The sequence below is a fragment of the Heterodontus francisci genome, chromosome 38, assembly GCF_036365525.1.
Source record: "Heterodontus francisci isolate sHetFra1 chromosome 38, sHetFra1.hap1, whole genome shotgun sequence".
Lineage (NCBI taxonomy): Eukaryota > Metazoa > Chordata > Chondrichthyes > Heterodontiformes > Heterodontidae > Heterodontus > Heterodontus francisci.
Window position 1 is genome coordinate 44397162 of NC_090408.1, and position 6579 is coordinate 44403740.

Here is a 6579-nt window from a genome sequence, read left to right on the forward strand (position 1 = left end):
GTACTCGTCTATCTCCAGGGCCCAGGTTCCAAACTCAGTCTCTGAGGAACTTTCTCATTTCCCTATTGATCAATAATTAGCTTTTATCTATGGCTCGCACTTCACCACATCTACCCTGTCCGACCCATTCATAACTTTTGCTCTAAGTCTTGTCTTTTGTGAAGAAAAAACCCAACCTGTACCATCTTTCCCAATTGCTGTAATCTCTCAGTTCAGGTGCCATCCTTGTAAATCAGTTTTCACTTTCTCCGGTGCTTCTATGTCCTTTTCTATAGTATGGAGATCAGAACTGTATACAATATCCTGTACATTTCTGTATAGAATGGTTCTCTCTGCAAGAGCAACTAGTTTCCTTCCTCTGCCTTTTCTCCGAAGCCCTACAAATATTTTCTCTTCAGATAATTATCCAATTCCCTTTTGAAAGCCACACTGTATCTGTCTCCACCACATTCTCAGGCAATGCATTCCAGATCTGAACCACTCGCTGTGTAAAAGTTTTCCTTGTGTCACCTTTCGTTCTTTTGCCAATCACCTTAAATCGGTGTCCTCTAGTCTCGACCCTCCTGCCAATGGTAAGAGTTTCTCTCTATCTAATCTGTCTAGGCCCTTTATGATTTTGAACAACTCTATCAAATCTCCTCTCAACCTCTTCTATAAGGAGAACTAACTCAGCTTCTCCAATCTATCCATGTAACCATTCTCATAAATCTATTCTACACCCTCTATACCTCTCTAATGCCTTCACATCCTTCCTAAAGTGTGGTGCCCAGAACTGAACACAATACTCCAGTTGGGCTGAACCAGAGTTTTATCAAGTCATTTGGTAGTACAGAACTTGAGTATTGCTGAAAATAGAGACATTGTTGTCGAAGCTTTTCATCTTGCACTCATCAGGACAATCTGTAAGAATACCATTGTAAGGGAAAACAACAACTTTATACTGTATGAGAAGAGAGTGCTGATTGGTTGGCAAGTAAACTGACTAGCCTGTAGTTGCTGGGCTTATCCTTACACCTTTTTTTGAATAAGGGTGTAACATTTGCAATTCTCCAGCCCTCTGACATCGAAGGAGGATTGTTAATTGATTTTGCCTCCGCAATTTCAACCCTTACATCCCTCAGAATCCTCGTTCCATCAGATCCGATCCTGGTGACTTATCAACTTTAGATACAGCCAGCCATTCTAAAATCTCCTCTTTATCAATTTTTAGCCCATCCAGTGTCTGAACTACCCCTCTTTCACTATGGCTTTAGCAGTATTTTCTTCCTTGGTAAAGACAGATATAAAGTAGTCATTTATTACCTCAGCCATACCCTCTGCCTCCATGTGTAAATCCCCTTTTTGGTCCCTAATGAGCCCCACTCCTCCTTTTACCACCCTTCTACGATTTATATGCCTGTAGAAGACTTTTAAATTCCCTTTTATGTTAGCTGCCAGTCTCTTCTCGTACTCTTCTCTTATTTCCTTTCTCACTTCCCTCTGAACTTTCTAGATTCAGCCTGGTTTCACTTGTATTATCAAGTTGACATCTGTCGTACGCACCCATTTTCTGCTTCATCTTACTCTCTATGTCTTTCATCAACCAGGGAGCTCTGGACTAGTTTGCCCTAGCTTCCCCCTCATGGGAATGTACCTTGACTGGACCCAAACTATCACCTCTGTAAAGACAGCCCATTGCTCCATTACTGTTTTGCCTGCCAATCTTTGATTTCAATTTACCTTTGTCAGATCTATTCTCATCCCATTTGAAATTGGCCGTCACTCAATTAATTATTTTTACTCTGGATTTCTCCTTATCCTTTTCCATTGCTAACTTGAAGCTTATGATACTATAATCATTATCCTACAATTTCCAATATCATTTCCTATAACTTTACTACTTCTGAATTTTATACTCGTAGAAATAAATTCCATGCTTTGTTACAGAAGCAAATTCTGCAGATGCTGGAAATCTGAAATAAAAACAGAAAATGCTGGAAATACTCAGCAGGTCTGGCAGCATCTGTGGAGAGAGAAGCAGAGTTAACGTTTCGGGTCGATGGCCTTTCATCAGAACTGCATTTAAGGGGAAGCTAGATAAACATGAGAGTGAAAGGAATGGAAGGCTCTGCCGCTAGACTTGGATAAAGTATGATGGGAGGAGCCTTATGGAGTGCATAAACCCCAGCATAGACCAGCTAGCTCCAATGGCCTGTTTCTGTGCTGTAAAATTTTACATCATTCCCAAGAGACCAATTCCCATGCTTCTGTGCGCTTGCTGGAGGGAGAACGAGGATTGTGCTGCATGGCAGGGTCATGTGCTGGAGGTGACACTGAGGTTGGGACAGCGCAGTCTAATTTCGGTCATATTTTCAGGTATTGCTACCCAGCAAGCACCAACTATACCAATAGGAATGTTGTCGTCGGCTGTCCCTTGATTCCAGGACAATATCTACTCAGGATCATTACTTTCGGCCATGGCTCATCATGTGACTGAAAAGGCCGATTCTCGACCGCAGATCTTTGGGCACATGGGGCAGGACATCCCACCAGGTAGTGGGATCCGGAGTGCAGGAATTTGCTTCCTTTTCTTCTCTGCCGCTGCTCTGCCTCATCATTAAGGCGTTTGGACTTTATAAAGCATGATGCAGCTTGATGGACAAGTTGTTGCCATTTTGAACGATTGGTTGCAAACTCCTCCCTGTCATCAATGTCAATGCTGCAGTGTTTCAAAGAGAGCTTCAGAGTGTCTTTGAAGCATTTTTTATGTCCTCCTCTGGAAAGCTGGCCATTTGAGAGTTGCGAAAACAGGACCTGGCGTGGGAGACTGTTTACGGCCATACAGACACAGTGTCCAATCCATCGAAGTTCACTTTGCAGGAGTTTTGCCCGAATGCCTGTGGAGCTGGTTTCAAGAAGGAAACAAGTTGTTCAATGGTCTTCCCATTGAATCCGGAGGATGCGGCAGAGGCATTGCTGATGGAATAGAGAGAAATTCCTAGGATAGGAGCATAAAATGCTGGAAATACATTTGCAGGTTTTATATTTAGATTATATTTTAGATTTCCAATATTCGGTTTCCCTTTTATTTCTGCACTAGTTTCTAATATTCACCCAAGTGAGAGTTCAGCTCACCAGAACAGTTTGACAGAGAAAAGTTAGTAACACCCTTTCTCTTTCAGATGCTGACTGACCTGCAATATGGTTCAGTTTTAATGAAGAGTGATTCCTCACTTTCTTCAACACTCTCCATTGTATCATGGACTCTCGTGCTGAACTCTTTTGTTGTATTTATAATCACAAGAAAAAACACTGTAATCAGTTTGAACAAAGCCCTGAGCTGATTCCTTTGTTGGTCTGTGTGGGTGTTCACACTTTCAGGTTGGTCTCTAAGGAGGGACTTTGCTGAAGGTCGCTTGCACCGTCACAGTATGTTACTAACTGCTGGCACATCAATAGCTAAATATAGCCTAGCCAGACTCCCAAAACCTGGGGGAGAGAGTGAAGAAAAGAGTGAGAGAGTGAAGAGGCTAAAGGACATGGTACAAAGAACACTCCCAGAATATTAATTCCTGAACAGGTACAAATACGGACTTGTCTCTATTCCTGTGTGAATGAAATAGTACTTCAATCACTGAAAGTCTGTCAGTGCAGAGAGCTGCATTTCACATGAACAACTGCAGTCCGAACGCAAATGGAGCCGGAATATGTACCGTAATATTGAGTATATAACTCGTAACTTTACCTCAATTTTTAGGCCATGGGGATCAATTTGTGTTTCCAGAATGTTATCTCTTTGATTGTAAGAAACGTATTGTTTAAAAGAGGCTCCTGAACATTCTTGCTGCTCACAGTGTCCTTTTTATGAATTAATTTAAGTTGAGAAGCTCAGGTTGAGGGCCCCACAATGTGACACACCAGGTGCAGAGGAGCTGATTTATGTGGCTTCACATTTTGGTTCTAAAAGCCTGTAATTTGCAGGAGGAAGCAACCATCCAAGGGAGCTGAGAAATTCACAGCTTCAAGATCCTGGTGAAGAGTTTCAGTAGATCACAGCACATTTAGTTTCAACACCAGGAGGAAGCAGACTGCAACATATTATGTGTGGAGCTTAGAAAGGACAAAAGAGGAAACCTATATATCAGCAAAATACAAAGACCAGAATAGTTGTGAGGGACTGAGATTGGAGAGTAGATAGGTTCATGAAGGAGAAGAGAATAGAATAGAATAGAAGGATGGGGGTGGGGGGGAAGATAGAATTAGAATGGGAGGAGGCTCATGTAGGTTATAAATATAGGAATAGACCAGTTTGGCCGAATGGCCTGTTAGTGTCCTGTAAATACGATGGGATTTTGGGGGCAGAAGCATCACAAATCAGGTATGAAAAGCCTCAGAAGACGGTATTACAGAGATATTACATTCATAGCAATAATCAGAAGATAATTAATAAAACATCGTGGTTATTGGGATATTTTTAATCAAAATACCATCCACAGAGTGATTTATTTATCAGTGGGATATATATACATAGGATCATATGGTAAATACCATAAATCAAATTTATTAAAATACTGTGTTTTCCTGCTCAATGCTGACCCAGTGCAGTTGCCAAATATTCTGTGTGCCCTAGTCCGGGATGGCTGACTCTCCCCCAAACTTTCATCATCCAGCCTAAATATCCAAGCTGTGTTTATAGATGTGATTTGCTGCTTAAATTCTGAGGCCATTCTTGGCATTGTTATCATTGGAGAACAGTGGAGAGAGATGGGGACGGAGTGAGGGAGAGAGATAGAGGGAGTGAGGGAGAGAAATAGAGGCAGAGAGAGGGAGAGAAATAGAGGCAGAGAGAGGGAGTGAGGGAGAGAGATGGAAGCAGAGAGAGGGAGTGAGGGAGAGAGATAGAGGGAGTGAGGGAGAGAAATAGAGGCAGAGAGAGGGAGTGAGGGAGAGAGATAGAGGGAGTGAGGGAGAGAAATAGAGGCAGAGAGAGGGAGTGAGGGAGAGAGATAGAGGCAGAGAGAGGGAGTGAGGGAGAGAGATAGAGGCAGAGAGAGGGAGTAAGGGAGAGAGATGGAAGCAGAGAGAGGGAGGGAGAGAAATAGAGGCAGAGTGAGGGAGAGAGATAGAGGGAGTGAGGGAGAGAAATAGAGGCAGAGTGAGGGAGAGAAATAGAGGCAGAGTGAGGGAGAGAGATAGAGGCAGAGAGAGGGAGTGAGGGAGAGAGATGGAGGCAGAGAGAGGGAGTGAGGGAGATGGAGGCAGTGAGGGAGAGAGATAGAGGCAGAGAGAGGGAGTGAAGGAGAGAGATGGAGGCAGAGAGAGGGAGTGAAGGAGAGAGATGGAGGCAGAGAGAGGGAGTGAGGGAGAGAGATCGAGGCAGAGAGAGGGAGTGAGGGAGATAGATAGAGGCAGAGAGAGGGAGTGAGGGAGAGAGATGGAGGCAGAGAGAGGGAGTGAGGGAGAGAGATGGAGGCAGAGAGAGGGAGTGAGGGAGAGAGATGGAGGCAGAGAGAGGGAGTGAGGGAGAGAGATGGAGGCAGAGAGAACGACCACCGGATGTCTCAAAGTGCTTCACAGCCAATGAAGTACTAGGAACAATTTGTAAAATTCTTTCTTGCAGTTTGTGTTCTGTTTATGACCTGTTATTAACTGTTTAAACTGGGGGTCGGGTGTACATTGTGCAGTTTGTTGAGGTGTGTGAGCGGTTGTTGAAATCAGATCAGACCCTCGCTGTTTCCAACGACTCACCAACTGTCACAAACTGCTCAACATTGAGATTCAACAGCAACTGAAGCTAAATATAACACACACTCACTCACACCCCACACACACACACTCACTCACACCCCACACACACACACTCACTCACACCCCACACACACACACACACACTTACACACTCACACCCCACACACACACTCACTCACACCGCACACACTCACACCCCACACACACACACACTTACACACTCACACCGCACACACACACACTCACTCACACCCCACACACTCACACTCACTCACACCCCACACACACACACTCACTCACACCCCACACACACACACTCACTCACACCCCACACACACACACTCACTCACACCCCACACACACTCACTCACACCCCACACACACACTTACACACTCAAACCCCACACACACACACACACTCACTCACACCGCACACACACACACTCACTCACACCCCACACACTCACTCACACCCCACACACTCACTCACTCACACCCCACACACACACACTCACTCACACCCCACACACACACACTCACTCACACCCCACACAACCACACTTACACACTCACACCCCACACACACACTCACTCACACCGCACACACTCACACCCCACACACACACACACTTACACACTCACACCGCACACACACACACTCACTCACACCCCACACACTCACTCACTCACACCCCACACACACACACTCACTCACACCCCACACACACACACTCACTCACACCCCACACACACTCACTCACACCCCACACACACACTTACACACTCAAACCCCACACACACACACACACTCACTCACACCGCACACACACACTCACTCACACCCCACACACT

At 44.9% G+C, this 6579-nt stretch overlaps 1 protein-coding gene across 2 annotated transcripts in view; it reads left to right on the plus strand.

Annotated features, from left to right (window-relative positions):
- Window positions 1-3390: 3390 nt before the first annotated feature.
- LOC137352599 (fibronectin type III and SPRY domain-containing protein 2) overlaps window positions 3391-6579 on the plus strand; it is a 44290-nt gene continuing 41101 nt past the window's right edge. For both annotated transcript variants that reach the window (XM_068018297.1, XM_068018298.1), the window contains exon 1: window positions 3391-3559. The gene's annotated coding sequence lies outside the window, so the exon portion shown is untranslated. The remainder of the gene's footprint in view (window positions 3560-6579) is intronic.